Source organism: Protopterus annectens, chromosome 10.part0 (genome assembly GCF_019279795.1).
Source record: "Protopterus annectens isolate FY-2018-M chromosome 10.part0, PAN1.0, whole genome shotgun sequence".
Taxonomy (NCBI): domain Eukaryota; kingdom Metazoa; phylum Chordata; order Ceratodontiformes; family Protopteridae; genus Protopterus; species Protopterus annectens.
The window spans coordinates 729,033,485-729,054,133 of record NC_056744.1 but is presented as its reverse complement, the minus strand read 5'-3'; the positions used below and the strand labels follow the sequence as shown (position 1 = coordinate 729,054,133).

At 39.1% G+C, this 20,649-nt stretch overlaps 1 protein-coding gene across 1 annotated transcript in view; it reads right to left on the bottom strand.

Annotated features, from left to right (window-relative positions):
* ALG6 (ALG6 alpha-1,3-glucosyltransferase) overlaps nucleotides 1-20,649 on the bottom strand; it is a 692,991-nt gene that overhangs the window by 136,690 nt on the left and 535,652 nt on the right. The window lies entirely within an intron of this gene.

Sequence of the window (20,649 nt, the reverse complement as noted above, 5' to 3'; positions counted from 1 at the left end):
TGTTTAATTATATCAATAATATGCTGCTAGTACGTCAACATGTGAAACTGGCAATTTAAAGCCCTGATGGCAAGAGTTGCAGAGGTCTATACCTTCTTACCCATCTGTCTAGAGCCCCAGAATCCCTGTCCGAAGGGGTAGGGTTTTTGGCTGTAAAAGCCTTAATACCTTTAGGTCCCTGGGAAATGGTCTCTTGATCCGCAGTGGGATTTTTAAAGAGAAATTTGTGAGAGTCAGGTACTCTGTAGTATCTGCCAGGCTTTCTAGGAGCAGGTGGTAAAGTATCAGGGCTAAGGCTGGATTCCATGAAGACAACATCATGTACAATATCCAGGACAGGGGGAATAGCTACAGGCCTATGCTGAGGCAAGTCTAAAAATTCCCAGAGTCTCTTTTTGGACTGTGGATAGTCCTGGCATTCCCAGTGGAAATGCTCTCTTAGGGTATGCAAGGTGGCACCGAAAGAAAGGTCCTCTGGGGGGGGGGGGGGGGGCTGAGGGAATTGAATTTCCTGCGTCTGAGTCCTCATAGGAAGATAAGGGTATGTCTTGGTAATCACAGGGGTCAGAGCCATCAGACTCATGGTCTGAAGAATCAGACGGAAAATCAATTCTTTGTCTTTTAGAGGGGGAAGGCTGGCTTCCCCTAATTAAAGTAATATGGTCTTCTGCCATTCTAAGCATTTGTTTCTGTGGCATGGGAGCTTGAGAATGTGCTTTGATCGCCGGTTTCCTAGGCATACTGCGAACTCTGGGCCTGAGAAATTCGGTAGATTTAGTCATTCACGAAGTAGTCGGTTTAATACAAACATCGGAAGGTCTGAATACACCTTCAGAAGCCGGTGCCTGCACAGTGGCTCCGGACCCATCCAAGGTAGAAACATCCACAGGTTCCTTAGTCGAAGAAGCATCTTGCGGCATACCGGACTCCGAATGGGTCTCAGTGGAGGCCTGCGTATCGGTAGAACCAGGTAACAGGGGCTGTGAAAGTGCCTCACTGAGTGCCGGCGGACTGGCGACTAGCTTAACGGAAGTGTCGTTGGCAGTTTTGGACCTATGCAGTCTGTCTCTGTCTTTATCTTTGTGTTTTTTTCGGAAGATCGGTAGACGGATGGCTTACTGAAGCCATTTCGGAATACGGAGAACGAGAGCGAAAGAATTAAGAGACAAAAATAGCCCGGCGATGAATAGTTCGGACATTGAACAAGGCACAAAACCAAGGGTGAGGTATTTGCTTTCCATAGGCAAGACAATTGTTAACTTTTTCTGACATCAGTTAGAGCAAGAAAAAAGGATCCCCAACAGGGTACTTAGCTTTAGAAGACTTCAGGTTTGAAACTCGAAAAATGAAAACTTCAGGTAGCTGCCGACCGGCACATGCGATCTGCTTCTACTTCGGGCTCCCACACGGCAAGAAAAGCTGATGTAATGGCGTTGGCTGCATGTTTTATTCCCCTGATGACCTGATGTCATGGATGAGGTGACAGCATCTGATGGAAAAATCCCAAGACTCTGGTATTCAGGCCGACTGAGGGCTATCTGCAGGCAGATAACCCAATTGTGATGACTGCAAAAGTGAAACACGAAGAACATCAGAAGGTTGCTGCCTGATTTGAGTTTAGCATTTTGCCATCCTGCTGATTTTACTTTGAGAAGAGGTTATTACTGTGCATTATAACCATTGGGATCAGTGTGTTAAGGCATGAAGATTTTTTGAACGTCAGCACTATATTTGCAAATTTTCCATTATTAGCAATTGGTTGAGTAGCTATAACAACCACTGTTGGTCTTTGCCTGTCTTTTGCCAGTGTAACCTTCGGACTGAAGAACATTGATTGCCGTTTACTGTAGTGATCGTAAAGTTACTGCATTTTTTGACCTTGGGATTCATAACGGTTTCCTGTGGATTATTTGTTTCAACAAGGATGAAGAATTAAAAACCAAGTGTGGTACAAACTAGTTTGAGGTTTCGCTTTTATCTGCTGTTGTGAGAGTATTATGGTGTTTTTGTGACACCTACTTTATTCCAATAAAGCCTTTGGAACCGTATTGTTGGCCTTTGTTTGTTTCTGAAGATGATGTTGGGCCGTGCAAGCTTGAACGTGCGTGGGTTTGTGTGCTACTGACGTGTTTTCCTCGCTGTTGGCGCTGGTTCCCTGGCTGTTGGTTGAGATGACTCCTCTCCTTTAACAAATTGGATTTTCTCCATTTACCAAGGATTTTTTCTTCATGCGCTTCCCAGTTGTTGATCGCAAGGAAGGGTGACTGTGTTTTATATACTTTTGGGTATTTTTTATGTATCTATAGTGCCCTGTGTGTAACAGATATCTGTGCTTTTTATAATCAGAAAAAAGTGCATTTCATCATATTGGATGGTATATTTTTTGGTCGCCTAGGGATACCATTGGTGTGTATTGAATGTTTCTTACAAGGGACTGCATATTTTTTTACTATGTCTGATACACACGCTGTTCACAGCAGTGGCACTAATAAGGGGACTCTGCAAAAACGCTATTGATAAAATATATTGGGCCTACCAAAATTTTGTGAAGAGCAATACAACGCTATGTTTGGTGGCAGGATTGGCGTTTTTTTCTGAAGAAGTGTATCTTTAGGAATGTGCGTTTTTCTAGACTTGTCTCGCAATTCGAACAACAGGATTTCTTTTGGATTGGGACAATTTTGGACTATGTATCAAGGATTGTAACATTAGCCATTTTTTGTGGATTATAACTTTAGAGGATTTGGTTTTTTATGTTCTATTAATGTTTATACGTGAACTTATTATATCGCGAGACGTCACCACAAAGGAAGATCAGGCATACGGAGTTACGGTGACTACTTATACAACTGCTTCTGTGTACTTACATATTTTTCATGTATTGAGAACGATAACATTTGGAGCGTTTTCTTTTTCTTTTTTTGTGGACACCGTTGATTACATATTACGCTATCTACATTATGTTTACTTGTGGACATACGCTCTTATGGGACTTGGATACATGTGAACACTAAGTCTTTTTGGACTAATGTTTATGATATATGTATCTTTGTTCATTTGTATGGACTCATGATTATATGTATATGGGGATAATTTGAAAAGCTAGGGTACTGATTCTTTAGAAGTGTGTTACAGATTTTGTGTTTTTTGTTTTTACATCCTTATATGCATATCTGAATTGGTGATTTTTCCCATACATTAGGTAGTTAGTTGACATTTTAGCTTGACAAAAATACTATAAGAGTTTATAATAACTTATACAGTGACACAGGGTTATATGTTTATTCTTATTGTGAGAGCTATATAGGTTGGAAGCAGATTTGATTTTCGAATTTATTATTGTATACTTCAAGTTCCATGTATGTTTGATATATTTTGATTGAACATAAAATTGTCTTTTGACATTTTTTGTTTTTCAGTATACACATATTGGGACTGTATACATATATACATCTGACCTATTGGGCTTTGTGTTTCTACTTGTTCGATGATTACAGTAATTCCCTTTTTTCTGTCACTTAGGTATTTACATACATACTTAAAACAATTATTTGTTAGATACTTATTATGACTACTTTTTATACATCCATTGGGGGGTCAATAACAAATTGTATTTTGGTCACACTATATATTCTTAGTTCACGTATTGTGAACTTATGCTATATAGATTGGCTAGTGATTGACTTTATGTTTGGAACCAACTATGTATGTAAATCTTGTTTTGCTATTATAAGGCTATATTATATATTAGGTATTGTCACCTATCCATATTATGATTGGATGGGAATATCTATACAATTTCATGTGACTTGCTTCTAATATGTTCCAGTACCCCTTTTTCATGATATATTTTGTTTAATTATGTCAGCTGAACATCAGTATAACTAATTATCTCTATACTTTTTGTGGGTCATTCAATGTTGTGATTTGTTTGACTATATTCTATTAGTAGACCATTGGTATGTGGTTGGAGATAATATCTTTGGTTTAGGCTACATTTATGAGTGTATGCATTTTCTGTGAGGTGTTACTATACAGTTATATGTTTGCAAATTTATAGATATTCAATATTTGAAGGTACATTTAGGGTATATGTAACATCATTACATTTGTGAACAGTGGTTTAGTGACTCCGTTCCCTTGCTGTCTGTTATATATTACAATTGGATGACTTATGAAACCAGTTTTATGATTGGGTTATATGATTAACAACCTAAATCAATAGTATACCTTCCTTACTCATTTCTCTTACCCTTGAATCTATTGTATCCCTACATAGGGCCTCTTCCCTGTACATCCGTTCAACACATTGATTTTTACTATGGATTTAGATCAAATATTACATGGGTTGTGTGTTGATAGGGAAGATATAGCCATATTTGGCTTGGATGATATCCCAAGCAACAACCTGAGTAAAAACAACCCTAATAGTGAGGGGGGTTGTGACTTGGCATTCCGTAAGCTTGAAAAAGGCCTTAAGGGCCTCAGAGCTAATAATTGGCATTTAAGGTTGTTCAAAGCCTATTTACATAAAAATTTGGCACCGAGAGGTCTCCGTATCAAGCTTCGTCCTCTTGTAGGCAGATCTGAACAGAGGCTAACAGAGGAATGGGATGATGCCCTAAGGAAGGGTTCAATGGCATTTGTAAAAATTCTATCAGATTATTATGAGAGAACAGTGGATTGCTCAGGGAGGTCCAGGATTTAAGTACGGAATGCCAAAATTACAAATCTAGCGCCAAATATTCTGTTTGTGTTGATCGGTTGTCTAAGGAATTGACGTCCTATGATAATATGGTGAAAGAAAGGAAACTTAAAAAATTTTCTAGGGATACACATTACTATGAGAGAGGTCAACCCTTTCAAGTCCAAAGAAGTGTGCGATTCAAGGATTTGGGATCTGGGGTGAGTGGAGGAAGATCAAAGAAAAGACCTAGGTCTATTTTGAAACAAAATGACCTAACTTATACCAGCACATCAGGGGAGGAGTCATCTTATACTGATAGCAAGGGAGGCACCAGTGTTCAATCATCACTTAAAAAGAAAACTCAATCAAAGTTCCCTTTAGACATGTTGGACAATCCCGAGGGGGGAGGAAACACAAGAATAGAAATCAATACAGATTCTATGACAGGGTTAGTTCAGGCACTATTGAACAAATAGTTGAACCATTTGACAATGTTTTAAATCTGTCGGATTATACACTTACTAAAGAACAACACTGTATTCTTAATAAAGGATTGGGTTTTGTTCCCAGCTTTTTTTCTGATCATTATTCAGTATCTGTTGATGTGTTGGAATTTTGTAGGAAACTTAATCTAAAAATTTTTTTCAGTGATCAGAATAATTCTTCTACTCAAAGATCTACTGATTTTACTTTTAAAAAATCAACATTTCAACCTCCCATGAACAAAAATGTAGGGATTTTCCAACAAGCAGTATTGAGGGACTTACATTTTCCCCAGTTTGATACTAACATAGCTCAGGACAACATCACTTCTTTGGAGAGACAAGCTCTCTCTGAATTAAGACTAAATCATAAAATTGTAATTATTCAAGCGGACAAAGGGGGTGCAGTGGTGGTTTTGAACACTGATTATTATGTACAGGAAGGACTTAAACAATTGTCTGATACAAAGTGCTACATGCACATGGGGGTAGATCCTACTCTTCGATTTAAACAAGATATTGATCAGTAAACAGGCTGTACAAGAAGGAATTATTTCACAGAAGACTGCTCAACATCTTCAAGTTAATGATCCACAGAAACAAATTCTATATTTGTTACCTAAAATTCATAAATCTATTACCACTCCCCCAGGGAGACCCATTGTGTCGGGACATGGATCCCTTACAGAACCTCTATCTGTGTTTCTAACATCTTATCTAAAGCCTTTATTGTCTATGGTCAGAGCCCGCATACAGGATACAACTGAATTTCTTAATATCATTGTTGATACTCAACTAGATCCTGATTGGATCATGTGTACTTTAGATGTGAAATCTTTTATACCAGTATTCCACACTGGGCAGGCCTACAAGCTTTAGATTATTGGCTTCAAAAAGCCGAACTCTATCCACCAGGATTTAACACCTTATTAGTATGCATGTCCGAGCATGTCCTCAACAAGAATGTTTTTTTCTTTCAGGGTGATTGTTATTGGCAACTGAGAGGTACAGCTATGGGAGCCTCCTTTGCCCCAGTATATGCCGATCTTTTCATGGCATACTTGGAAGAATGTCTTATTTACGATCCCCTGCATAACATTTATTTGGTTGAGATGGTCATTTGGAGACGCTATCTTGATGATTGCTGGATGGTGTGGCGTGCGGATGTAAATTATTTGTTGGAATTTGTTGAACATTTGAATAATAATATTTGGGGTATTGAATTTTCGATAACATATAACAAGTCAATTATTGACTTTTTGGATGTTACGATATATCGTAATGAAGACAACACCCTGAATACTAAAATACATAGGAAATATCCACAATTCAACACATTACTCCACTCTTCAAGTATGCACCCACGTCACACCATCCGCAATATTCCAAAATCACAGTATTTACGCATAAAACGTATTAATTCTTCCCTGGTGGATTATGAGGACGCTAAACAGGATTTGAATAAGAGATTTTTGGATAGAGGTTATTCATATAGGGACATTTCTAGAGCAAGGGTGTGGACAGACCAACATGAAAGATTGGATCTTTTACGATACCAAAAGAAGGATGGTGTTATGGATAACACGATCAGATTTATTACCACTTTTGGGAAAAATCACCAACTAATTAGAAATGTATTGAACAATAATTGGAATATACTTATGGCTAATGATCATCTTCGTCATATATTGACTGAACAATGTTCTATTTCCTACAGGAGGGGCAAAACTTTAGGCATGTTATTTTCCCACTATAAACATCGGGATAGTGGGGGTGCCACATATAGACAACTTACCATTACTGGGGATGAACTAATGGGGACGTTTCCTTGTGGTCATTGTTCTTCTTGTGGAAATGTTAACAAAATTAAACAATTTTCTAGTGCAAATACTAGCAAGATATTTGATACTCGTATCTTTGCTAATTGTTCATCTAGTTGGGTGATTTATTTGGCTACATGCCATTGCCATGCTTTCTATGTAGGTAAAACTTCACGCTCTTTAAGAATTCGAATAGGTGAACATCGTAGTGATATTCGGAATCATAAAATCAGTAATGCCTTGTACCAACATTCCATCAAACATCAATCTGCCAAATTTATGTTTACGGTCATTGATAAGGTACAGGGGAACAGACAAAATCAGTTGGGTTGGCAAAGTATTCTTAGTAACAAAGAAAAATATTGGATTATACATTTGGGAGCCCTATTCCCACCTGGACTAAATGACCATTTATAATTTAGTTTATACATAATTATGGTATTACACATTATAGTCCTTGGCACTATTTATATATTTTTTCCAATATTATATTGTTATATATATTACTCTTTTGACTTTTTTGTGTTTATAATATTGACAGTATTCTTTTCTGAATAATGAATCATCATGGGAAATGCATTCTATTTAGTAATGTTTTGCACACTTTAAATAATAAATTATGAGTTAAGTGAAAGCCATTTGCTATTGGCTATGGATATATATAAATATGGAGTGTGTTTAATGGAGCATGTCTTGCTATTTGTCCTCACTGAAGAAGGTGCTCTACCGAAACTAGTTTGAGGTTTCGCTTTTATCTGCTGTTGTGAGAGTATTATGGTGTTTTTGTGACACCTACTTTATTCCAATAAAGCCTTTGGAACCGTATTGCTGTCCTTTGTTTGTTTCTGAAGATGATGTTGGGCCGTGCAAGCTTGAACGTGCGTGGGTTTGTGTGCTACCCATAACTGTAGCCGTTTGGTTGAGATGCTATAACTACTGTACTGACATCGGTTAGAGCAAGAAAAAAGGATCCCCAACAGGGTACTTAGCTTTAGAAGACTTCCGGTTTGAAACTCGAAAAATGAAAATTTCAGGTAGCTATTTGTGATAGCAAATTATTTGTCATCTAGTTTTTGTACGTGTCCTACTTTTGTGTTTCTAAACTGTTAGTTGAACAATAACGGAACAACGGATTTTTTTGAGCTGGTTATTTAACATCTATGTATATTTAAGACGCTATCTTTTGAGAAGAAGGATTGCCTGTATTGCTACAAACTTACTATGTGTGGTGACCAACTCATTTGTATCATATGTTTAATCTGTGTTGAATTTATTACTGTTTTAGGTATTATCATCCTTTAGGTGATTAGATTGTTTGTTAATTATAACATGTACCATATAACCATATTAAATGGCCTATCTGCAGATAAGGATGATATACAGGTTTTTGTGCAAACATCTAATGATGGCAAATTAACAGGGGATGATAATAATAGTATCCTGAAATGCTATGTATTAATGCGTTTTCTAAACCAACAAAAGCTATGAGGAATTTATGCTCTAATGTTTGGCATTTTAAAATGCTTAAGGCCTTTATGATAAAAGGCCTGACACTATGTGGGTTACGTACATGCGTACAACCCATAGTCAAACAAGCTGATGATATTCTGTTAAAGGAATGGGCCAAAGCCCAACAGACAGCCTCTATGCAATTTGTGAATGTGTTGATGGCTTTTTATGAACGTAGTGTTGCCAGGTCTATAACAGAGATTACAAAAATATGTGATGAGGTCAAAGCTTATGAAAAATAATAATTTTTTCATAACTGTTTTTGTAATTGAAACAGCTAAGAGTGTGGAAAACTCAAAAATCCAATACGGACCTTAGAGATTATAGTCAGGGCAAGCCTTTTGGTTCACAGAAAGCTATGAAATTTAATGATGATGATCAGACATTGATGCCTAACGGAAGGACAAGAAAGAAATCTATTCTTAAGAAGACTGCAAGTGTAAGTAAAACTTCGGGGGGGGGGGGGTTCTTCCTTTGCAGCAGACACAAATACTGAGTACAGGCAAGAGTCACTAGCTGCAAAAAAAACACAATCTGGTTATCCCTTTAGTGCCAGAAGAAGGGCTGGCCAAAAACATAAATTAAGTTTCCAGATTAGGAACACTACTATACCTGTTAATACCCAAGCAGAAACTGTTTGCAATGTACATAACATATCTTCTGTGCAACTGCCAGATTTGGAATTACAGCTACTGAATAAAGAATTGAATTTCATTCCTGGATATTTTGTGTGTGAGGATATATTTGCTCATGATGTGGTTTCTTTCCGTAGTTTACTGAATTTAAAATTACATTTTGGTGTGGGTCAAACAAATGATGGTGAAACTCAGAAGGGTTTTAGGTTTCGTGAATCCAAATTTATGCCTCCCATTAATAAACATGTTACTACATTCCAACAATGTGTACTGAAGGACCTGCATTTTAATTTGAAATCTGAAATCAATATTTTGAGTCATAATGTGTCCAAACTGGAACAGGAGGCTTTAAACAATCTTAAAAATAATAGAAATAACTTCAGCTGATAAGGGTGGAGACGTTGTTGCTTTGGACTGGTCCATGTATTTGGCAGAAGCCCAAAAACAGTTATCTAAATCAATGCTTTTATGAAAATATTTAGATAGATCCTACTAGTAAGTTTAGAGCTAATATAGTTTTCTCCAGCCTGCTGTACAAGAAGGTATTATTACTCAGGATGTGGCTTTTCATCTAACTGTTCAGGACCCCTTGCCACAATATCTATCCCTGTTGCCAAAGATACACAAGGACTTAAAAAAACCACCAGGTAGACCAATTGTTTCAGGCAATAATTTATTAATGGAACCGTTGTCTGTGTATCTCACCAAATATCTCAAACCATTATTGAAGGTTCATAGGTTCATACTAGGCTATCTGCCCTAAGGCATTTATAAGCCTAGCCAGAGTTGTGTGGCTTTCACCACCCCTTAGGTTGAAGAACACTATACCCCCATTAGTTTGCTGTGCCTCTGTCCAGCAGTGATACAGAGATGATCCCCGGGGTAAACCTACGATCTCCCATCCACTGGTCAAGATTCCTCTTGAACAGAGCCAGCAAGGTGCTCTGTCTCACATGGACCGGGATTCTGTTCCACAGCATAGTGAGTCTCTGGGTGATGAATCTGTCCCTCCAGCACGTCCTATTTATATCTGTGTTGAGGTTTAAGTCTCTTGCTCTTGTGGCTCTGGTGGATTTGGATTTTTTGAGGTGGAGCATGTCCATTAATTCCGGGTTGGACATGGCCTTGTATGTCAGGCACAGGTCACCTCTGAGCAGACGGTATGCGACTGAATAGAGCTGGAGTTTCTTCAGTCGGGCAGCATATGGCATATTTTTGAGCCCCTTTATCCTTTTGGTGAGGAACTTTTGGGGTCTTTCCAATTGCTGCAGGTGTCTGGTAAGATACATTTCGAATGGGGCATTGTACTCAATCATTGGTCTGATAAGTGAAGAGTACAGGGGAACAATGACCTCCCTTGATCTGGATGTGAATCCCTTCATAATCAGGTGGGCAATGTAGAAGGTCCTCCTAACCACTTTGGCAATGTGAGTGTCAAAAGAAAGGTTACTGTCAACTTGGGTCCCCAGGTCCCAGATAACCTCTTCTGTGCTTAATGGATTGCCACCTATGTGGTAACTTGGGGTTACCTTGTTTTTACCAAAGGGTATGACTATACATTTTTTGGCGTTTAGCTTAAGGCCATGGCTCTGGCACCAGTTATCCGTTTCTATGAGACCTCTCTGAAGGATATCTGTGTCTGATGGATTTTCAACTATGGCCCAGTTTGCAGTCATCTGCAAACTTTGTCAGCCACAATCCTCCTATGTTTGCCTGCACTTCTGAAAAGTAGATGCCGAACAAGAGGGGGCCCAGGACTGAGCCCTGTGGGACACCGCTTGTGACCGGCTTGAGTCTGACATGGCACCAGCAACTCTAACCCTGTGGGTTCTGTCCTTGAGCCAGTTTGCAACCCATCTTGTGACATATGGGTTTACATTTAAGCTGGTGAGCTTTTCTATGATATCAGAGTGGGGTATTGTGTCGGAAGCTTTGCAAGGTCAAGGTAGGCTGTGTGAACTGCCTTACCCTCATCAATGGCCTTGGTGACTGTTTCAAAAAAGTCGACCAAGTTCAAGAGGCATGATCTGCCCTTGACAAAGCCGAATTGGGTAGGATCCAATGTCTGTAGGTCCCCTATGTCTTTATTTATGAGTTCCATTATGATCCTCTCCATAGCTTTGCAGACCAGGCTTGTTAAGCTTATGGGGTGGTAATTACCAGGGTCCATAGAAGCACCGCCTTTGTGGAGTGGGACCACAGTTGCCGTACGCCACTCTTTGGGTGCGTATCCTGTGGTAAGGCTAAGATTAAACAGCAGCCTTATGTGTGGGTTTAGTTCCTCATTGAGTTCGTGTAGCACACAGCCGGGGACACCATCTGGTCCCATTGATGCTGTGTTTTTAGCTTTAGAGAGAGCAGCTCTCACCTGGGCATTTGAGATGATTGGGAGGCTACACTCTGCTGGGATAGATATTTCTCCTTTTGGGATTTTCACTGAACCTGTCTGCCAGTATGTTTGCAATGTCTGTGGGTTCAGTGATTTTTGTATCATTTTGGACTAATTCTGAGCATATCTGGGAGTTTCCACCCAGATTTCTAACATAGCTAAAGAAGGCCTTATGATTGTCTTTTGAGTCCTTGGCGATTTTCTCTTAAAGTTGGCCTTGGATGATTTTATGAGTGATCGTAGTTTTTACTAGTATTGATCAGAGATGTCTTCCCTTTTAGGGATTTTGCTCTATCTTGTAGTAGCTTTCTCCTCTTGTTGTAAAGTTTGTTTATGGCTGGGGTCCACCAGATCGGGCGCTTGCCTTTGGTGGAAAGGGTCTTGATTTTATTTGGGATTGCTTGATCCATGCAATCCTGGAGGTGCTCAGAAAGCATTTGTAAGGGATTCAGCAGCGTGGGTTGTGGTTTCCAATGGCTCAGTGGCCTTGAAGGATACCACACCAGTCTTAAGAAGTGTGAAGTTGGCTTTTGAGAAGTTCTTCACTGTGGTCTTTTTTGTTGGGGGTGGGGGCGGGATGTGGATCTCCAGTGAGATTAGTTTATGGTCTGATCTCACCAATGAGGGATATACTTCCGGTGTGGAGCATTTTGTCCCCATGTTTGTGATGATCAGGTCTAGTATATTTTCACCTCTTGTGGGAATGGTGACAAGTTGTTCCATAGCATTTGAGTTTATGAACTCCAGGAACCTTTGGGCTAGGGTATTGGGGCTTGAGTAATGTTCCCAGTCTATGTTTGGGTAGTTGAAGTCACCCAATATGATGGTGTTTGGAGAGACATTTATACTCTCCAGTGTCTTCAGGAAGGCTGTGTGGGGTTTCCTGAGTTTGAGAGGGTGGCCTGTAACATGCTACAAACTGTAGAGCAGTTTTGCCTATGGTTAATTGCACCTGAATGATCTCTGATGCTTTGTGAGTTGCCACCAGCCTGGAGGTGTGGGTATCCTTGATGAATATGGATACACCCCCTCCTTTTGTGGTACGGTCCGGGTTTTGGGGCCGGAACGCATGATATGAGGTAAAACCCGATAGTGCCGGGGTGCTCTCAGGAGCCTTAAACCAGATTTCAGTCACAGCACAGACATCGATGTTCTCCATACTGAGGAGGGCTTCGAGGGCGTGCATCTTGAGATTTAGACTTCTGGCATTGAGCAGCATTACCCTTAGTTTTTGTCCATTATTGTTTTCTAGGGCGGTGGGTTTAGAATTTGAGCCTTGTCTAAAAAAGGCACTATGGGGGTGGCAAGAGCCTTTGCCAATATCCAGAAACCCAGGGGTGACAGGTGCAAGCCGTCCCTTGTGAAGCAGCGTGGCTTGTCAAGCATGTCATTCCAGGCAGACAGACATTGGATCCCCTTAGAATGACACCAGAAATTAAGCCAATTATTAAAACTGATCATTTTGTCTCTGTATTGTGGCATCATTCTTGGTGAAGGTAGGATACTGCTCAGGGTCAGGGTCATACCAGCCTGGGCTACATAATCTGAGAGCTCCTTTATGTCTCTTTTCATGCAGTCCAGGGAGGTACGTCTCAGGTCATTCACACCGGCATGGACAACGACTGAGTCATACTTGTACTTGCTGTGGAGTGACCTGAGTGCTTGTGTTATGTGGCGGATTCTAGCGCCCGACAGGCAGCTTACTGTGACCCTCTCCTTGTTCAGTCTGGTGAGTGGGACGTCAGTGTGTCTGACTATGGAGTCACCTATGACAAGTGTGACTGGCATTGTGTTTGGCCTTAAGGGCTGTGACTGATTTGCACACTGACTTTGTGATCTATGTGTTGCTTGTGTTATGTCATGAGGTGGCAGTTGTTTGGGTGTCTGCTTTGGAGGCCTCTGCTGTTTTGGTAGATTTTTGATCAGTGCCTCTGAGTATGTCTTTGTGTGTTTATGTGTTTGATTTCTAGTTGTGATAGTTCTATGTGAGACTGGGTTTACGGTGTGTGTGGTTACCTTCTCCTCCTGTCTGGTTTTGCCAGTCCTGAGTTGAGAGAGCTCAGCCTCCAGTTTGGCTATATAGTTGCATCTCTCGCATGTATTTGTGTTTTGTGGGAGGAGGAGAGGGTTGTCTGTGTACATGAGGCAATTGTAACATTGCCTCAATATTCCCAGATTCACCAGCTGAGCAGGAGAGGACACTAGCAACTGACCCTTTGACATGCTAGAAGAAATGAAAAAGTTTGCTGTGTAACTGAGTCATAAAGGACCTATAGGGAAGCGAGTACTCAAGGGAGTTTTAAGCTAGTGAAGTACTTTGTATAATATAGAAGTGCTTTACCTGACTAAAAAATGCTTTAGGAACAAGTGCTGAGCTTTACAGATAGAGAATAGACTGTTTAGATTACAAGTAGAGCAGTTCTAAGGGAAAAAATGAAGAGGTGTTTGATCTAGGATTTAAGGACACAACTGAGTTTTTAAACATTATACAAGACATGCAATTGGAGCCAGATTGGTACATGTGTACGTCAGATCATTATATACCAATATATCACACTGGGCAAGCCTTATGGCATTAGAATATTGATTAAACCACATACGATTATATAGTCCTAGTTTCAATACTTTCCTTTGTGCTTAACAGGGCATGTACTTAATAAAAATGTTTTTTTTATTTTAATGGTGAGTGTTATTTGCAGTTGAAAGGTACAGCAATTGGGGCTCCTTTTGCCCACATTTATGCTGACTTATTTATGGGCTACCTGGAGGAACATATCATATATTATACTTGCCACAATTTATTTTTGGATGATATGGATATATGGCACAGGGTTGGTGTGGAGGGCTGATTTAAATTATTTGACTGAATTTGTTCCTTATTTAAATGAAAATAAGTGGGGAATTTCATTCACCATCAAACATGATGCCAACTACAATATCCTTTTTGGATGTGGATATTACTAAAAAAAGTGATGGTACCTTAGACAGCAATGTTTGTCACAAACATCCTCAGTTCAACACCATGTTGCATGCCTCTAGTTGTCATCCCAAACACATTATATTTAATATTCCTAAATCACAGTTTTTATGTATTAGGAGAATTTGTTCATCTGAACAGGCATTTACACAACAACAATGTGACAGGATTAACAGATTTTGTAACAGGGAATATAAAAGGGACAACATAATTAAAATTTGTAATTTGATACAGAATCAGGATAGGTCTCAATTATTAAAATACAGGGATAAGGAAATCACAACCAATAATATAATTTGATTCATTACTAGTTATGGACGGAATACACCTGCTTTTAATAATATATTACAGAAATATTGGAATATATTGTCTGATGACAAATTGTGCGACATTTTGACCCTTAGATGTCTTTTTTCATACAGAAGCGGCAAAACATTGAGTGGTGTTGCAGATCAATGTGTGTGTATATACCTTTAAGAAGCTATCCAAGGGCTTGCACAAGTGTATACATACTGAGCACTTGTGAGCCTGACTGCCATTTTGTAGTAAGCAGTTGAGATATAAGCATGTATGCATATAAGGTCTGTTTGTTAACTAGTTCATTCGTATTTAATGATGCTGCTATCCATCCTGATGTGTTTGTATGTATTAAAGCATCTAAATGAAACCCCAAGCCTTCTTGTTTTGTGTGTTAGAGATGAACGAGCGACATGGTGTCAGAAGAGGCATGTTTAAAGGACATGAGGCCAGAAGTGGCATATCTAAAAGGACTTGGAGTTAGAAGAAGCATACCGAAGGGGCATGAGGTCAGAAAAGGCTTGGCTAAAACAATTTGAGGCACTTGTTTAGATGCCAGTGAATTTCAGGTATTAAAACTTGCTCAGCACTGTTTCTTTTCGCATAATATGAAACAAGGCATACAGAACTTTCTAAATAATTTTTGCACAAACAGATATGTACAATTATTAAAAAATATTCAAATTACTACGGAAAATGTTTTAAATAAAGTCTGAATTGCATAAAACAAATAAAACAAGGGGAAACGACCGCATTTCGCAAAGCATATGCATTTTCGTATTACGCAAAGATATCTGAGTTATCAGAAGTGTATAAAGTGTTCGCATGTTTGTGCAGTGTTACAGTAAAGCTGTCTCACAAAGTACAGCCATTACAAGGCATAGTTCGCAATGTATAGCCATTACAGAGCATAGTTCAAAGTTCAGTATTTTGAACAGTTTATTGTGCATTTGAATGTCATTACAATCTCACAGAATTGTTTTTTCATACATAATTACAAGGGCCATATTTTCAGTATGTTTGTGTATACTTTGTGGGCATGGCAGATGGATTTCGAAAACCCAGTGCAGTTGTGTTTGACAGTAATACTGCTGAGAAATGCAGTGTGTTTGAGTAAGAGTACGACATTTTCATACAGGCTGTATTTTCTGATAAAGGTGACCATACAAAGGCATTTATTCTGCTTAATTTAGCTGGGTCAGAAACCATAGAGAGGGAACATTCATTTGTGTATGCACCTGCTATCTATACCAGAGAGGGGGAAAACAGCCATGTTGTTGTACAGGCTGAGTCAAGGGAGGACCCAGAATGCTTAAAACGTAAATTTAGAGAAATGTAGAACCCACAGACAAATGGTACAATGGAAAGGCACTTATTTTATACTAGGGATCAAACGCCTGGTGAAACATTTGCAGCATATACAACTGACCTGAAAAATAAAGCTAAAACTTGCAGATTTGGTGACTTATGGGATGAGTTGATAAAAGACAGACTTGTGTGTGGCATAAAAGATGATGCTGTGAGAAAGATTTTGCTTCGTGACAGTGATTTAACTTTGAATAAGGTCATCGAGATTTGTCAGATATATGAGCTTACAGAAAAAACACACTAATATGCTTACAAATGAGAGCAGTTCTAGAGGGCACAGTGATAAAAGCTCATATTCATAGTATGCAGCACATTATTAAGAGAAACATGCCCAAGCAAATGGCAGCTGTAACCACTGCAGCACTCAATGGTAAACTCCAGAACTTTCCAGCAAATTCCAGATTTTGGACAGTCTCAGTGAAACATAAGAGTGAGTCAGCAAACTGAAAGCATGGGCCCCAACCCAGTTTCATTGCCAACTGTCGTAACTGTGGTGGAAGATATGAACCTAAAAGAGAAAAATATTTAGCTTTTGGTCAACAATGCCACAAATGCAATAAGTGGAATAATTTCAAAAGATTTTGTGAATCAAAAAGCCCACATTCTTTTATTAAAAGGGAACATTTTAAGAAATGAGTTGATCAGTTAGAGAGCGGCAAATCTATTCTTTATGTTGATGGTGTGTCAGTGCTTCATGAAACGGTCAGTGCAGTAGATTTAAGGGCCAAAAATGAAGTATTTTGTACTGTTCGGATAAATGGCAAACCTATAGAGCTCAAAGATAATACAGGTTCTAATCGCTTTATGTCAGCAGAAACATTCGCCAGAGTTTGTAAAGGTGAAAGGCTTGATCTGGCAAGGTGTGAAACTTGTTGCTTATGGAGGTGAAAAAATTCAAACAGAAGGCTCAGTAGTACATTCACATTATTCTTCTTGGAGAAGCTACAACATATTTTATGTGGTCAAGTGGCACGTTCAGTCATTATTAGGGCTCAGAGACACTTTGAAAATGGGTCTGCTTTCATTTAATAAGGAAGTCCACCACATTAGCTTAAAAGGTCACTACTCTAATTTTGCCCAGTACATGTTTGTCTACCTATGCCGATCTTTTCGAAGACAAACTAGGCAAACTTCCAGTTGTGTACTCCATGAAGTTAGACCTAGAGGTCAGTCCAGTTATCAGACCAGCACGTAAAGTTCCAATAGCCATGCAGGACAGAGTCAAAGCAAAGTTAGATAAAATGGTGTAACAAGGTGTTATTTATGGAAGTGAAACTCAAACTGAATGGGTATCTTCCATGGTGGTAGCGCACAAGAAAAGCTCAGATGAAATCAGAATATGTACTTATCCATGAGATTTGAATAAAGCATTAGAGAGACATCATCCAATGCACACAATCGAAGAAGTTGCAGCTTTGATGTCAAATGCCACTATTTTTTTCTGTCTTAGATGCAGAGTTCATTTTGGCAAATTCAGATCAACAAGAAATCCTCATTGCTCACTACATTCAGTACTCCGTTTGGTAGGTGCAGATTTTTGAGAATGCCATTTGTAAAAATTCTGCAAGTGAAATCTTTCAACGTTCAATGCAGCAAATTATTTCTGGGTATCCATGTTCTATTATGGTAGATGACATACTGGTAGGAGGTCTTGATGAAACCGAACATAACAGAAACCTCAGAAAAGTTCCGGAAAGGGCATGTCAAGTGAATCTTAAGCTCAATGCACAAAAATGCAAATTCAGGCTACAAAAAGTTACTTATGTTGGTCATTTATTTACAAGTACAGGTCTATGACCAGACCCTTCAAAACAAACAGCCATTCTCGAAATGCCAGCTCCACACAATGTTCAAGTCCTGCACCGTTTCCTTGGCATGGTCAACTACCTAGGCAAGTTCATTACAGACTTGAGCCAACTATCAGCACCACTCAGAGAGCTGGCATGTAAAGATGTATCCTAGTCTTGGTTAGAGCAACACCAAAGAGCATTTGAAGTCCTGAAAAAGAGAATTGGTAGTCCACCAACTTTCAGATATTATGATGTTCACAAGCCAGTAACAATTTCCTGTGGTGCTTTGAAATTTGGTTAGGTGCAATCATTCTACAAGAGGATCAACCTGTTGCCTAAGCATTGAGAATTCTTACCCAAACTGAGAAGCAGTATGCCCAGATTGAGAAAAAGCTTTTGGCAATTGTGTTAGCATGTTCGAAGTTCCATGATTATGTTTATGGTAGACCTATCCAGACCGAAACAGATCACCAACCACTAGTCACTATCTTGAGAAAGCCAATGCATTAACCTCCAGCCAGACTGCAACACATGATGCTGAGACTGCAAAAGTACAATTTCAATCTTGTCTATAAGAAAGGCAAACTTCTTTATCTTGCTGATATATTATCCAGATCACCCAGAAATACCACAGAACAGCACAAGAATGAGAATCTTGATTCTGAAGTCATGGAAGTGAGAAATTTTCGTTCCACATATCTTGATGAGTTGAGAGATCACACAGCTACAAATCCAGTTTTACAAAGGCTCAATCACTTTATCAATCACAGATCGCTGTCAAAGCAATCTAGTTTACTTCAAGAAGTGCAACCTTATTTTCCATACAGAGATGAGACTTTGGCTGAGAAAGGTATCATTATGAAAGGTCCGAAAGTAAATTGTTCCAAAGTCCTTGCAAACAGAGTACATTACTATCTTACATCATGGTCACCCAGGAGTCAAATCTACCAAAAGAAGGACAAGAGGACTTGCATTTTGACCTTCTGTGTCACAAGATATTGAGAGAGCACGTTTACCTTGTTCAGTCTGTAATACTACTAAGCAACATCAACAGAAAGAACCCACTTCAGATTAACCAGATTCTGGCATTACCTTGGTTTACAGTAGCCACAGACATTTTCAAATGGGATGGTCAACATTATTTGGTGTTTAAAGTAGATTCTTACTTCAATTGATTTGAGATTGACCAACTTCCTAACTCAGCATCCACTACTATCATTACTAAGATGAAACGTCATTTTGCAGTCCATGGTAGCCCACACAAAGTTATTTCAGACAATGGCATGCAATTTACAAGCCAACAGCTCAAAAGATTTGCTGAAGAATGGGACTTTACTTTAGTCCAGAGTACCCACAGTCAAATGGTTTGGTAGAATGTACAGGGCAAAGTGATAAGCAGTTACTGCAGAAGTCAAAACCAGACAATAGTGATGTTTTCCTGACTCTCTTGAATCTCAAAAATGTTCCTCATGATAAACATCTTGGTTAACCTGCTCACAAACTTCTGTAAAGACAAACCAGAAACACATTACCAATCAGTAGTCAACTGTTGGTTCTGTGTGTCAACGACAACAGATCAGTAAAAGCCAATCTGCTGAAGAAACACCTATCTCAGAAGTCCTACTATAAGACCAGCAAACCACTCAATTTATTACGAGAGGGAGAAATGGTAAGGATGCACACATCCAAAGGTTATGATCAGACTGGTGTTGGAAGAATATTGGTCCAGAGCCAAGATCATACATTGTGGAATCAGAGGGAGCAGTTTTAGATGGAATCGGAAGCAGTTGAGACTGGTGTCTGGAGCCTATACCACAGCAGATAGTCTGTAAGAAAGACTATCTCACAGTGAGTTGTCTGGTGCCCCAATTCCAGAGGAAGTTCCAGACAACATTCTTGTTCTTATGAAGAATCCAGAAGTTCCTGATATGAGCTGTACACTGCAGACTGTCCCTGTTGCTAAATCTGGTCCTAACTATTATGTTATGAGATATGGTCAAATCTCTAAACCCTGTAGCAGATATGAAGCAGCTTGGACATGGGCATTGTGTTTTGTTTCCAATGTATATAGTAATGCATGCCGGACTCTGATATTACTTTGCATAAAGGGCAATCTTTTTAAGAGGGAGGATGTAGATCAATATGTGCGTATATACCTTTAAGAAGCTATCCAAGGGCTTGCACATTTGTATAAATACTGAGCACGTGCGAGCCTGACTGCTATTTTGTATTAAATAGTTTGAGATGTAAGCATGTATGTATATAAGGTCTGTTTGTTAACAAGTTCATTCATATTAAATGATGCTGCTATCCATCCTATGTTTGTATGCATTAAAGCATCTGAACAAAACTCCAAGCCTTCTTGTTTTGTGCGTTACAGATGAGCGAGCGACAGGTACAGTTAATCAGTACATGAAAAGGTCAAGTGTCTAATTTCCACAACAAAGAATGATTGGTGGGACTATTTTGGTTGGTTGTGTACCTTGTGGGCACTGCTCACAATGCAAATTTGTATTGAAGAGTTAACAGTTTACTAGCAGCAATAAAACTAAAATGTATAACATTTATATATTTGGTAATTGCAGCAGTGATTGGATTATATATTTGGTGACATGTACGTCCTCTGCTTTTTATGTGGGTCAAACTTCAAGTCCCTTTAGGGCACATATTTCTGAACATTTAAGTGACATTAGAA